This window comes from Heterodontus francisci, chromosome 40 (genome assembly GCF_036365525.1).
Source record: "Heterodontus francisci isolate sHetFra1 chromosome 40, sHetFra1.hap1, whole genome shotgun sequence".
Taxonomy (NCBI): Eukaryota; Metazoa; Chordata; class Chondrichthyes; order Heterodontiformes; family Heterodontidae; genus Heterodontus; species Heterodontus francisci.
The window spans coordinates 39,335,313-39,349,544 of NC_090410.1; positions in this window are offsets into that span (position 1 = coordinate 39,335,313).

Below are 14,232 nucleotides of genomic sequence, written 5' to 3' on the forward strand. Positions count from 1 at the left end.
TTCTGACACAGTATGTAGACAGGCCAACCAGGGGCGATGCCACATTGGATTTGGTACTGGGTAATGAACCCGGCCAGGTGTTAGATTTAGAAGTTGGTGAGCACTTTGGTGATAGTGATCACAATTCGGTTAGGTTTACCTTAGCAATGGGCAGGGACAGGCATATACAGCAGGGCAAGAATTATAGCTGGGGGAAAGGAAATTATGATGCGATTAGGCAAGATTTAGGATGCGTAGGATGGGGAAGTAAACTGCAGGGGATGGGCACAATCGAAATGTGGAGCTTATTCAAGGAGCAGCTCCTGCGTGTCCTTGATAAGTATGTACCTGTCAGGCAGGGAGGAAGTTGTCGAGCGAGGGAGCCGTGGTTTACTAAAGAAGTTGAAGAGCTTGTCAAGAGGAAGAAGAAGGCTTATGTTAGGATGAGACGTGAAGGCTCAGTTAGGGCGCTTGAGAGTTACAAGCTAGCCAGGAAGGATCTAAAGGGAGAGCTAAGAAGAGCAAGGAGAGGACACGAGAAGTCATTAGCGGATAGGATCAAAGAAAACCCTAAGGCTTTCTACAGGTATATCAGGAATAAAAGAATGACTAGAGATAGGTTAGGGCCAATCAAGGATAGTAGTGGGAAGTTGTGTGTGGAATCGGAGGAGATAGGGGAAGTGTTAAATGAATATTTTTCATCAGTATTTACAGTGGAGAAAGAAAATGTTGTCGAGGAGAATACTGAGATACAGACTATTGGGCTAGATGGGATTGAGGTTCACAAGGAGGAGGTGTTAGCAATTTTGGAAAGTGTGAAAATAGATAAGTCCCCTGGGCCAGATGGGATTTATCCTAGTATTCTCTGGGAAGCCAGGGAGGAGATTGCAGAGCCTTTGTCCTTGATCTTTATGTCGTCATTGTCGACAGGAATAGTGCCGGAAGACTGGAGGATAGCAAATGTTGTCCCCTTGTTCAAGAAGGGGAGTCGAGACAGCCCTGGTAATTATAGACCTGTGAGTCTTACTTCGGTTGTGGCTAAAATGTTGGAAAAGGTTATAAGAGATAGGATTTATAATCATCTTGAAAAGAATACGTTCATTAGAGATAGTCAGCACGGTTTTGTGAAGGGGAGGTCGTGTCTCACAAACCTTATTGAGTTTTTTGACAAGGTGACCAAACAGGTGGATGAGGGTAAAGCCGTGGATGTGGTCTATGTGGATTTCAGTAAGGCCTTTGATAAAGTTCCCCACGGTAGGCTGTTGCAGAAAATACAGAAGTATGGGATTGAAGGTGAATTCGTGCTTTGGATCAGAAATTAGCTAGCTGAAAGAAGACAGAGGGTGGTGGTTGATGGTAAATGTTCATCCTGGAGTATAGTTTCTAGTGGTGTACCGCAAGGATTTGTTTTGGGGCCACTGCTGTTTGTCATTTTTATATATGACCTGGATGAGGGTGTAGAAGGGTGGGTTAGTAAATTTGCTGATGACACTAAGGTCGGTGGAGTTGTGGATAGTGCCGAAGGATGTTGTAGGTTACAGAGGGACATAGATAGGCTGCAGAGCTGGGCTGAGAGATGGCAAATGGAGCTTAATGCGGATAAGTGTGAGGTGGTTCACTTCGGAAGGAGTAACAGGATTGCAGAATACTGGGCGAATGGGAAGATTCTTGGTAGTGTAGATGAGCAGAGAGATCTTGGTGTCCAGGTACATAAATCCCTGAAAGTTGCCACCCAGGTTAATAGAGCTGTTAAGAAGGCATATGGTGTGTTAGCTTTTATTAGTAGGGGGATCGAGTTTAGGAGCCACGAGGTCATGCTGCAGCTGTACAGAACTCTGGTGCGGCCGCACCTAGAGTATTGCGTGCAGTTCTGGTCACCGCATTATAGGAAGGATGAGGAAGCTTTGGAAAAGGTGCAGAGGAGATTTACTAGGATGTTGCCTGGTATGGAGGGAAGGTCTTACGAGGAAAGGCTGAGGGACTTGAGGTTGTTTTCATTGGAGAGAAGGAGGAGGAGAGGTGACTTAATAGAGACATATAAGATAATCAGAGGGTTAGATAGGGTCGATAGTGAGAGTCTTTTTCCTCAGATGGTGATGGCAAACACGAGGGGACATAGCTTTAAGTTGAGGGGTGATAGATATAGGACAGATGTCAGAGATAGTTTCTTTACTCAGAGAGTAGTAGGGGCGTAGAACGCCCTGCCTGCAACAGTAGTAGACTCGCCAACTTTAAGGGCATTTAAGTGGTCATTGGACAGACATATGGATGAAAATGGAATAGTGTCGGTCAGATGGTTTCACAGGTCAGCGCAACATCGAGGGCTGAAAGGCCTGTACTGCGCTGTAATGTTCTTTGTTCTATGTTCTAATTACCTGGCTTGTCCCTGCTTCCCTTCTTGAATAATGGTACCACATTCGCTGTCCTCCAATCCTCTGGTACCTCTCCTATGGCCAGAGTGGATTTGAAACTTGTGTCAGAGCCCCTGCTATCTCCTCCCTTGCTTCACATAACAGCCTGGGATACATCTCATCTGGGCCAGGGGATATATCCAGTTTTAAGCCCGCTAAAACATCTAATACTTCCTCTTTTTCAATGCTGATTTGTTACAGTATAACACAATTCCCCTCCCTGCTTTCTACACCTACATCATTCTTCTCCATAGTGAACACGAGGGGAAGTGTCAGGGCGTGATGTCAATGAAATCATCCACAATAACGTCATGGATGGAAAGGGCCTTGATATTTTGGTGGTTGATGTGTAGCGGGATGGTGAGAGCTGATCCACTGGCTGAGTCTACAGTGGCAGGGGTGAGTTGGATGATAAAGATATTGGAAGATTAGCCCTCAGCGTGTGCACTGGGTGGGAGATTCAATGAATGTTTAGGATGGGACAATTGGGATTGATGCTCGTAATGAGCGATCGCCGAGTACCTCGATGTCCACTGTGGAGGATGCTGAGAGAGATAAAGTGGGAAGCTGTAGGTTTATCCAATAAAACAGAGACATGGGGGACTGATCAGGGGACATGTTGCATATTAGTTTAATTTTATTCCATATGTATGATTAGGGTAAAGGAATTTCTGCATATGGCAGTTGCTCTACATTTGCAAAAGGTACCTTAAATTAAATGCAAACTCAATCAAATCATCTCAGTTTGTCTTTAAAACAATGTGATTACAGAGACTGAGTGGAGAGAGGCTGGGTTCACATGTGTTCTATATGTAAAATCTTCCCTTTTCCTCATTATTTTATAAGCTTAGAAAGTACAGTGAAGGGATATTTCACCCCATTCTTCAGTTCCTCTCGAAACTTACTCTGGGTCACAGCGTAAATAAAAGTGTTTGTGCAGCAACTCAGGAGCTGAAGCACAACCGCAAGGTGGTCGACGATGGGTGGCATTTCTTTTGAAGCATTCCGGTACAGCAGACCAACTCTAACATACATCATATTCACCAGGAACAGAGCCCATAGGAAGATAAAATTCCCCGATATTATAAAAAGTGAAGTGATTGATTTTCTTCTGTTCATTGTCTCTGGATCACTGTGACTCTCCCCACTGACCCGGTCCCGAAGTGTCTTGCGAATTCTGATGGTCACTAGAATGTGCCTGACTGTTAAAATATTGAGCATCAGAATCAGAATAAATGGTAACCCCGGGGTGAAAATATAATGTAACAATTCAATTGCTGCCCATACTGGTGAAAGCAGAACACTCCAGGGAAGAATGCAGAGCCAGGGGCCTCGAAAAAGGGTATAGCTGCTTGAAAGCATAAAGTACCAGAAAATATTCTTTACACAGAACAACACAGACATTGTTCCAATAATCACAGCTGCTGATTTCTCAGTGCAATATTTAGTTTTCAGTTTCTGGCAGCAAATGGCCACAAATCGATCAAAGGTGAAAGCGACAGTGAACCAGACAGAACAGTCCGTTGCTGCATAAAGTAGGATGGCGTGGATATTACACACTGGAATATCAAACAGAAAGTGAAACATTCTACGATACCTAATGGGAATTTGCCTCAGTATCAGATCTAAGATAATGACCAGTAGATCCGCTGCTGCCATGGCCACCAAGTAACGAGTGACACATTTGGAGAGACCACACTTTCCACGAAACAGGATCACAATCGTCACTACGTTAACTGTAAGGAAGAGGAAACAGGAACATTATACATCAGGATGGGAGCAGGAATATCAATATGGTGGATACATGGGTATCATAAATTGAAAGCTCACTGCATAACACGATGGAATACAATGTGTTTGAATTTTATGATAAAAATAAGGCTTTGCACCAACTATCAGTCATGATTTGAGAAGTTCATATCTGAAGAGTTCAATAAATAAACACAAAAACAAAATGCTTATGTTCATTCAAAAATGTGCAGTGTTAAAATATGGTCTCCCTTGGTGCGCACAGAGTAAACACTGACTTGTGCCTTGCTATACCAAAGAGATTAATTCTTGGTCTGGTCAGTTACAATAGGAATTAGTTACCAGGGGATTTGGTGGGGCAATTACCAGGGTCCCTCTCCTGATCAGTGACCCTTGGACATGCTGAGGTTTTAATCCCCTGGACTTTGCTGCTGATCCATGACCGTGGGATATGATACAGTTTGGGTTCCTGTTTCAGATTCTTTACATTTAATCTCTGGCACGACACCAATCCACCTGTTTTTGTGAATTAAGATTCAGCCTTTTGATGATTCGGCAAATTTGGATCTCAAATTCATTATTGTCTCAAGTTTTTAATATATATTGTGAATAGTTGAGGCCTCAGAACAGGTCATCTTGGCACATTGCTAGCCACTTCCTTCCAATACAAATACATTCTGATTATCCAAACTCTCTATGTTCTACTGCATAACCAATCTTCTAACCAGGTCAATCATTTGCCTTCAATTCCAGGAGCTTTATTTTTAACTGACAATCTCTGCCGTGGAATCATATCGACTGCCTTCATTCACAGCCATTCCAAAAAAAAACTCAAGTGATAGGTTTAGCACTACTGAAGTGTGCTTTTTGTAAAATTAGTGTAATTTATTAAGGGCTTTAGATTGTAGTGGGTCGTGTTTGGAGTAGAACAAGGCCCTGAGTGTAATTAGTATTTTTTGAAGGGAGTAACTGATTAATCTAAAGTAAGTCATGACAGGAGAGCTCAGTCCTGTGATATGCTCCTCCTGCGCTATGTGGATATTCAGGGACGCTTCCAGTGTCCCTGATGACCATGTGTGCAGGAAGTGTATCCATCTGCAGCTCCTGGCTACATGCATTACGGAGCTGGAGCTGTGAGTGGATTCACTGTGGAGCATCCGCGATGCTGAGGACGTCGTGGTTTGCACGTTTACCGAGGTGGTCACACTGCAGGTAATGGCTGCACAGCAGAAAAAAGATGGGTGACCACCAGACGGAGTAGTAGGCGCAGGCAGGTAGTGCAGGAGTCCCCTGTGGCCATCCCCCTCTCAAACAGATATACCACTTTGGATACTGTTGGGGGGATGACCTCCCAGGGGAAAGCAGCAACAGCCAAGTTCGTGGCACCACGGAGGGCTCTGCGGCACAGCAGGCGAGGAAAAGGGTTGGAAGAGCTATAGTGATAGGGGATTCTATCGTAAGGGGTGCAGATAGGTGTTTCTGTGGCCACAAACGAGACTCCTGGATGGGATATAGCCTCCATGGTGCTTGGGTCAAGAATGTCTCGGAGCGGCTGGAGGACATTCTGAAAGGGGAGGGTGAGCAGCCAGAGCTCGTGGTCCATATTGGTACGAATGACATAGGCATGAAAAGAGATGAGGTCCTGCAATGTGAATATAGGGAGTTAGGCAGAAGGTTAAAAAGCAGGACATCTGGGGTTGTAATCTCAGGATTACTCCCTGTGCCACATGCTAATGAGGGTAGGAATAGGAGGATTAGGCAAATGAATGCATGCTGAAGAGCTGGTGTATGCAGGAGGGCTTCAGCTACTTGAATCATTGGGATCACTTCTGGTGCAGAGGTGAACTGTACAAGAAGGACGGGTTGCATCTAAACTGGAGGGGGACCAATATCCTTGCTGGGGGGTCTGCTAGCACTACTCGGGAGAGTTTAGACTAGTCTTGCAGGGGTGTGGGACCCAAAGTAGTAGTCTCTCAGATGAGATAGTTGAGGCAAATGTAGAGGTTGAAGCAAGCAAGTCCAGTAGGCAGGCCGGGAAGACGCAGGACAGGGAGCGTGGAAGGTCTGGTAGGCTGAACTGCATTTACTTTCGTTTAGATTTAGTTTAGTTTAGAGATACAGTACTGAAACAGGCCCTTCGGCCCACCGAGTCTATGCCGACCATCAACCACCCATGCAGACTAATCCTACACTAATCCCATATTATTACCACATCCTCACCTGTCCCTATATTTCCCTACCACCTACCTATACTGGGGGCAATTTATAATGGCCAATTTACCTACCAACCTGCAAGTCTTTTGGCTTTTGGGAGGAAGCCGGAGCACCCGGAGAAAACCCACGCAGACACAGGGAGGACTTGCAAACTCCACACAGGCAGCACCCAGAATTGAACACGGGTCGCTGGAGCTGTGAGGCTGCAGTGCTAACCACTGCGCCACTGTGCCGCCCTATGCAAGAAGGCTTCCAGGTAAGGCAGATGAACTCAGAGCATGGATTGGTAGATGGCATAGTGTTATTATAGCTATTACGGAAAGGTAGTTGAGGGATGGGCAGCTCAATGTTCAGGGGTATTGATCTTTCCGGCGTGACAGAGGTGGAAGTAAGAGAGGAGGGGGAGTTGCACTATTGATTAGGGAGAACATCACGGCAGTATTTAGAGAGGATATCCCGGGGGGAATGTCCAGCGAGGCCATATGGGTAGAACTTAGAAATAAGAAAGGGGTGATCACTTTGATGGGATGAGACTATCGCCCCCCCCCACCCCCCCCAAGTAGTCAGAGGGAAGTGGAGGAGCATATATGGAGGGAAATCACAGATCGGTGTAGGAATTATAGGGTTGTAATAGTAGGTGATTTTAATTTCCCTAATATTGACTGGGACTGCCTTAGTGCTAAGGGATCAAATGGGGAAGAATTTGTTAAGTGTGTCCAGGATAGTTTTCTGAAGCAGTATGTGGATGGCCCGACTAAAGAAGGGGCTCTTCTCGACTTCCTCTGAGGAAATGAGGATGAGCAGATGGTTGATGTGTCAGTGGGGGAGCACTTTGGGACCAGCGACCATAACTCTATTAGCTTCAAGATAGTTATGGAAAAGGATAGGACTCATCCTCAGGTTGAAGTCCTAAATTGGGGGAAGGCTAATTTCGATGGCATCAGACAGGAACTCTCAAATGTTGAATGGGAGAGGCTGTTTACAGGTAAAGGGACGTCTGGCACTGGGAGGCTTTTAAAAGTGAGATAGGAAGAGTTCAGGGCTGACATGTTCCTGTTAGATGGAAGGGCAAGGCTGGCAAGTTTAGGGAACCTTGGTTGACGAGAGATATTGAGGGTCTGGTCAGGACAAAGAAGGAGGCACATGTCAGGTATTGGCAGCTGGGATCGAGCGAGTCCCTCGAGGAGTATAGGGGATGTAGGACTACACTTAAGAAGGAAATTGGAAGGGCTAAAAGGGGCCATGAGGATTCCCTGGCAGCAGAGATAAAGGAGAATCCTAAAAGATTCTGTATGTATATTAAGAGTAAAAGGGTATCTCGGGAGAGAGTAGGTCCCCTGAAGGATCAGTGTGGCAATTTATGTGTGGAGCCATGGGAAATGGGCGAGTTCTTAAATGAATATTTCTCTTGCGTTTTTAGCGTGGAGGAGGTCATGAAAGCTGATGAGTTCAAGGGAGGGAACACCCTGGAGCATATCAACATTACAAAGGAGGAGGTGTGGGAGGTTTTGAAGCGCATTAAGGTGGATAAATCCCCAGGGCCTGACCAGGTGTATCCGAGGATGCTATGGGAAGCAAGTGAGGAGATTGCTGGGGCCCTGGCAGAGATTTTTGTATCATCGTCAGCCACGAGTGAGGTACCGGAAGACTGGAGGATAGCTAATGTTGTGCCTTTATTTAAGAAGGGAAACAGGGATAAGCCAGGGAACTACAGGCCGGTGAGCCTTACATCAGTGGTAGGAAAATTATTGGAAAGGATTCTGAAAGACAAGATTCATATGCATCTGGAAAGGCATGGTCTGATTAGGGATAGTCAGCATGGCTTTGGTGCATGGGAAATCATGTCTCATGAATTTGATTGAGTTTTTCGAGGAGGTCACCAAGAGGATTGATGAGGGCTGGGCGATGGACATTGTCTACATGGACTTTAGCAGATCTTTGACAAGGTCCCGCATGGTAGGCTGGTCCAGAAGGTTCGAACACATGGGATCCAGGGTGAGCTAGCAAATTGGATAGAAAATTGGCTTGGTTGATAGGAGGCAGAGGGTGGTAGTGGAGGGTTGTTTTTCAGATTGGAGGCCGGTGACCAGTGGTGTGCCGCAGGGACCGGTGCTGGGCCCTCTGTTAGTTGTCATATATATTAATGACTTGGATGTGAATGTAAGGGGCATGATTAATAAGTTTGCAGATGACACCAAAGTTGGTGGTAGCGTGGACAGTGAAGAAGGTTGACTAAGGTTACAACAGGATATCGATCGACTGGGAAAGTGGGCAAGGGAGTGGCAAATGGAATTTAACGCAGGCAATTGTGAAGTGATGCATTTTGGGAAGTTAAACCAGGGCAGGACATATACAGTGAATGGCAGAGCACTGGGGAGTGTTGTTGAGCAGAGAGATCTTGGGGTGCAAGTACATAGTTCCCTGAAATTGGCAACACAGGTAGACTGGGTGGTGAAGAAGGCGTATGGCATGCTTGCCTTCATTGGCCGAGGCACTGAGTACAAGAGTTGGGACGTCATGTTTCAGTTGTACATAATGTTGGTTAGGCCGCATTTGGAGTACTGTGTGCAGTTCTGGCCTCCACACTACAGGAAAGATGTGATTAAGCTAGAGAGGGGGCAGAAAAGATTCACAAGGATGTTGCCTGGTTTGGAGGGCTTGAGTTATAAAGATAAATTGGAGAGGCTGGGTCTGTTTTCCCAGGAGTGAAGGAGGCTGAGAGGGGGCATGATAGAGGTATATAAAGTTATGAGAGGCATAGATAGGGTAGCAGCCCCGACGAACACATTTCTCTGCAGCACCTGTGGAAGAGCCTGTCACTCCAGAATTGGCCTTTATAGCCACTCCAGGCACTGCTTCACAAACCACTGACCACCTCCAGGCGCGTATCCATTGTCTCTCGAGATAAGGAGGCCCAAAAGAAAGAAAAGAAAGAAAGATAGGGTAGATAGCCAGAGTCTGTTTCGCATGGTAGGGATGACTACAATGAGAGGGCATAGATTTAAGGTGAGAGGGGGGGAGGTTTAAAGGGGATCAAAGGGATAAGTTTTTGACACAAAGAATAGTGGGTATCTGGAATGAGCTGCCTGAGGAGGTGGTGAAGGCAGGAACAATAGCGACATTTAAGAGGCATCTGGACAGGTACTTGAATGAGAAAGGCATAGAGGGATATGGAATTAATGCAGGCAGGTGGGATTAGTATAAATAGGCATTATGGTCGGCATGGACGCGGTGGGCAGAAGGGCCTGTTTCTCTGCTGTACGACTCGATGAGTCTTTTATTGTTTTCTAATATACTTGTCTTGTTTCTGTTAATTTTAGTGAGTTCCAGTCCTTGATTCATTGTGGAATGTGAGCTATATTATCCTCTTGCTCTGCTGTGAAGACTGACACAAGGCAATTATGCAACAAGCCTGGAATTTCCTTCCTTTCATTGTCTTTCACATCAGCTTTTTTCAGCTTTTACTTATCTTTTTTTTTACCGTTTTTGTTGTTCTTCATCTTTTTGACTGTTCCCTCGACCTACTCTTTTCTTTAAATTTTTGTGTGTTCTTTCCATTAGCTTTATGTTATCTGTCACCTCTTTTGTCGACCACTGTGACCCTGGCTCCTGCTCCTGATCAGTGACACTGGGATACAGGTCACAATTTAGTGCAGCCATTTGGAGTGGACATGGAGGTCGTGGGTGGGGTGTGGGTGGTAGAATAGTATTGGACAAGTCTCCCCCGAAATCCGACATTGTGACATCGGTTCTGGATCTAGTCAGTGTTGGGAAAGCGTCAAGGCAGCATCACCGCCCCGATGCAACAGGAATGTACAACATGTTGTTTCAATGCATTTGCCTGTAATTTTTATGATTTATTGTGGGGCTTGGGATTAAATGGACCATGGATGGCCCTGACTTGCCTTCAGGACACTGGCCATTGAATGCTGCTGGCACTGAGACAGGGACTCACTTCCGCAATGGATCGGCAGCCATGATCAGCACTGTCCAGGGGATGAAGGGGGAGTGGAGCCCATTGCTAACCTACAGTGCTGTACACTCTGCATGGTGGGGCAGAGTCTCGGGTGTTGAGCATGGGTTGGCAGGGTGTCAGGTGATCTGCAAGAGGGTGCTGGGTATTGGATGTTCAGCAAGGGGATGGTGGATGTTGGGTGACCTGCAAGGGGGGCTTGGTTTTGGGTGGCAGTAAAGGGTGCTCTAACTGCTGGGTGAGAGGGTCGACTATCATCAAGGGTGGGCACTGAGGCCCATTAGGCAGTCTGCCAGGAGAAGTAGCAAAGGGAAAACTGCCAAAGCAGCGGCGTCTCTGCAAGGACAGCGCTCTGGAGGTCTACTTATCACCTGGCCTGGGTCTCATACACCCTGTCTTTTTGGAACCCTGTTTTATGATGCAGTGCCTCCGATGGAAGGAGGGCCAAGAAGCAGCTTCACCTGCCTGTGAAGCTCCACGAAGAGAGCAGGAGCAGCCGACAATGCCAAGACGGACTAACCTGTGCTCGAGAGTGAACCCGACTCGAGTCAGCAACCTCCCAATGACCAAGTGGCATTGTCAGTGAAGACTACGGCTCTCCAGGGAGGCAGGCACCATCTTATGCACCCTGTTGTCGGACGAGTTACGACCTGTGGGATTTGGTGGGGAGCTTTTGCATCTCGCATTGAAAATCACCGCCACACTTAACTTTTACTCGTCCGGATCATTCTCCAAGGTTCCACCGGGGACATCTCCCAGGCAATATCCCACCACTCCATCAAGGAGGTGACCAATGAATGCCCTGTTCAAGAGAGCCGGTGACTGTGCGGCTACTGAACCACCCTGAAAGTCAGGCAGAGAGATCTATTGGATTCAAACACATTGCTGGATTCCGTCAGGTACAAAGTGTGATCGACTGCACACATGTGGTCATTAAGGCTCCAACTGACCAGCCAGCCTCCTCCTTCAACAGGAAAAGCTTCCATTCGATCAACATTCAACTGGTCTGTGACCACCGACAACAGATCTTTCAGGTGTGTGCCCACTTCCCGAAAAGCACCCACGATGCCTACATACTTCAACAGTAACAGGTACCACAGCTTTTCAGGCCCCTGCTCACCTTCAGGGATGGATTCTAGGGGATAAGAGCGACCCATTCAAGATATAGATTTTCAGTGCCTGTGAGGAAACCTCACACTGCAGCAGAGGAAAGGTACAACAGTTACCACCACTCCACCCGAGTGACCACCGAGCAGCTCCTTGGGCTGCCGAAGATGAGATTCCTTTGCCTGGATCGATCTGGTGGAGCCATGCAGTATGTCCCAGTAATGGTCTCACATATCGTGGTGGTCTGCTGTGCTCTGCACATTCCAGCAGTGCAAAGAAGGGCGGCCTTGCATGACGAGGCCACGTGAATGCCATTCTTCCACTGACGAGGAGGACGTGGAGGAGGGTGATGGACAGGCAGCACTGGATGGTGAACCCCTTGCACTGGAGGCCAGGAACATTGAGCGATGCATAAAGGAGGCAAGAGACAATCTCATACTGACCCAGTTCCAGCCACCATGATGGTCACTCACAGAGAAAACAATAAAGACTGACCTCAATGCATGTAGTCTGTCGCCTCCTTTCCATTGGTGTTCCGTCCCTAGTGCCCAGCTGAAACACACACTAGTACCCGTGGGAGATCATATTTAAATGAGGCTGTGCTTACATTGGCATTTCACTGAGGGGGAAGGGGGAAGGGGGAAGTCAGCAGCTCAAAATTAGGGAATGATAGAATAATCACTTTTACACAATGAAGGTTAGAGACTTAAAAGAACTTTGTCTGAAGCATCACATGTCAGATATCAAACACCCGTGAACTCCCATGTGAGTCGAGGTGCTTTGCTTTTAACGATTGCGAGTGCTTCTACGAGGTGTGAACCCATTGCCAGCAGCTGGGCTGGAAACAGGCTGCTGATCAGGCTGCCCCTTGGCCTGTGATGACTTTAGCAGCCGTCCTCTGATTACCTGAAGCCGAGAAGGCCCCGGTTGCCTGAGGCTTTCCTGCACTGGTGCAGGTCTCTCCTCAGGCATCTCCTGTGAACACCGACCTGCAAAACATGTGCGGTTCAGCATGAGCAGATCGTGTCATAGCAACCATGTGTGATGGGGTCTCTGGAAGTGATCTGTATGTTGATGGAAGACTATCCTCACACTTTAGTGAGGAGACTCCAGTCTAACCATCCGTTATTGAGCGGCCGCCCCTGGGACCCATTAGTTCAAGTGCCTCCTCCTCAGCCTTGGAGAGAGGTCTGATGTCTGGGATGCCTCTGCCAGTCAGTGATGTCTCCCTCCTATTATGGGCCCTCTTGTCCTGTAAGTGGAAAGAGGGAGGTAGTCATACTTCACAGAGAGATCAATATGACAGTTCTGCTCATGGCATCACCTCGCCCCCTACTGGGGTATCCTACATAGCTCATCCTCCCATCAGCTCTCGGGGGAGTTAATGGGGGTGAGCAGTGAAAGAGGGTGGTCAGTGGCCGACATGCAGCCATGCATCTGTCAGGATGAGGTGATGCTTAATTCCACTTGCCAGCGCTTCTGTGGTGCCTCCCCCACTATGTCCCACTTTATAAGAACATAAGAGATGGGAGCAGGAGGAGGCCATTCGGCCCCTAAAACCTGCTCCGCCATTTAACAAGATCAAGATCATGGGTCCTCTGACTGTCACATTCACTCCACTTTCCTGCTGCCCCCCCCCATAACTCCCGACTCCCTTGGAGATCAAAGATCTGTCTATGTTGAACAAATTTCCTGTTGGGTTTTTGTGCCTTAAAATATGAACAGATAGTTAATCTGTTTTTTCTGAACAAATTTCTCTGCTTTTCCAACCACCTGTCTGTAAACAGATTAATGATTGTATTTTTCCCTCCCTTAAACCCTGGCTAGTAAAGGACACGGTTGTGAAAGTTAAATCAAAGAAGTAGGGTTTATTAACACACTCTCTTAAACTTGGGAAGGGTTTAACTCCGCAACGCAGGCTCACAAACATACAAGGAAATGTTAAAGGCATAAAAAAGGAAAGAACATTGACTAAATAGATAATTGACTTAACTGTACACGAAAATGTATTTCAGTTGAAACTAGAGTCCATTTTCAATTGTCAAAAAATCCAAAAGAACTGGGGATCACTGACTGGAAATGCCGAGTGGGGGAGGAGCTGTTGAAAATACCTCTTCTCTTACTCTTGCTTCTTTTGCACTCTTGAAGGTAAATGGAGATTGTCATGTAGGCCCCCATCTGTCAAGAATGAGGCACATTAATTTCACCACATGGACATTAAACTTCAAATTGTTGCTGGGAAGAAACGAGGGTCTATTACAAGGAATTGTCAGGCCCAAGCCGGAAAGATATTTTTGCATACTAACAGCCAGTGTTGGAACAAAGGAACCAGTCCTTGTTCCCAATACACAGAACAGATGTGGTCAGTCCAGTTTAGTCACATGACTAACTGGCTGTTGCAGTGTTTTGAACTGAGAATTTTAAATTGGAGAAACATTGTTTGAACAAATAAAGCTGTTTGCTCCTGGACTGAAAGGACCTCATGGTTGGCTCACCACAGTCTCTCCTGTCTGCTCGCATGTCTTTCTCATGGAACACTTAAAACCAGCTGAAGACACATGAGCCCCAAGAGAGAAAAGTCTCCTGCATTGAACAAGATTTGAGAAGAATACTGGGCCCCAATGAAAAGGAAGATCAACCTACAAAAGGACTATACAGTGAGCTTGAAGAACTGTAACAAACTCATTAGGTAATGGCTCAAACCTTTCTAATTTATTTTTCATCAGCTCCTTCCTGTCTCTATTTGCATGTGCATATCGCATATGCTTGCTAACGTGGGACGCAGTGTGTATCCATAGG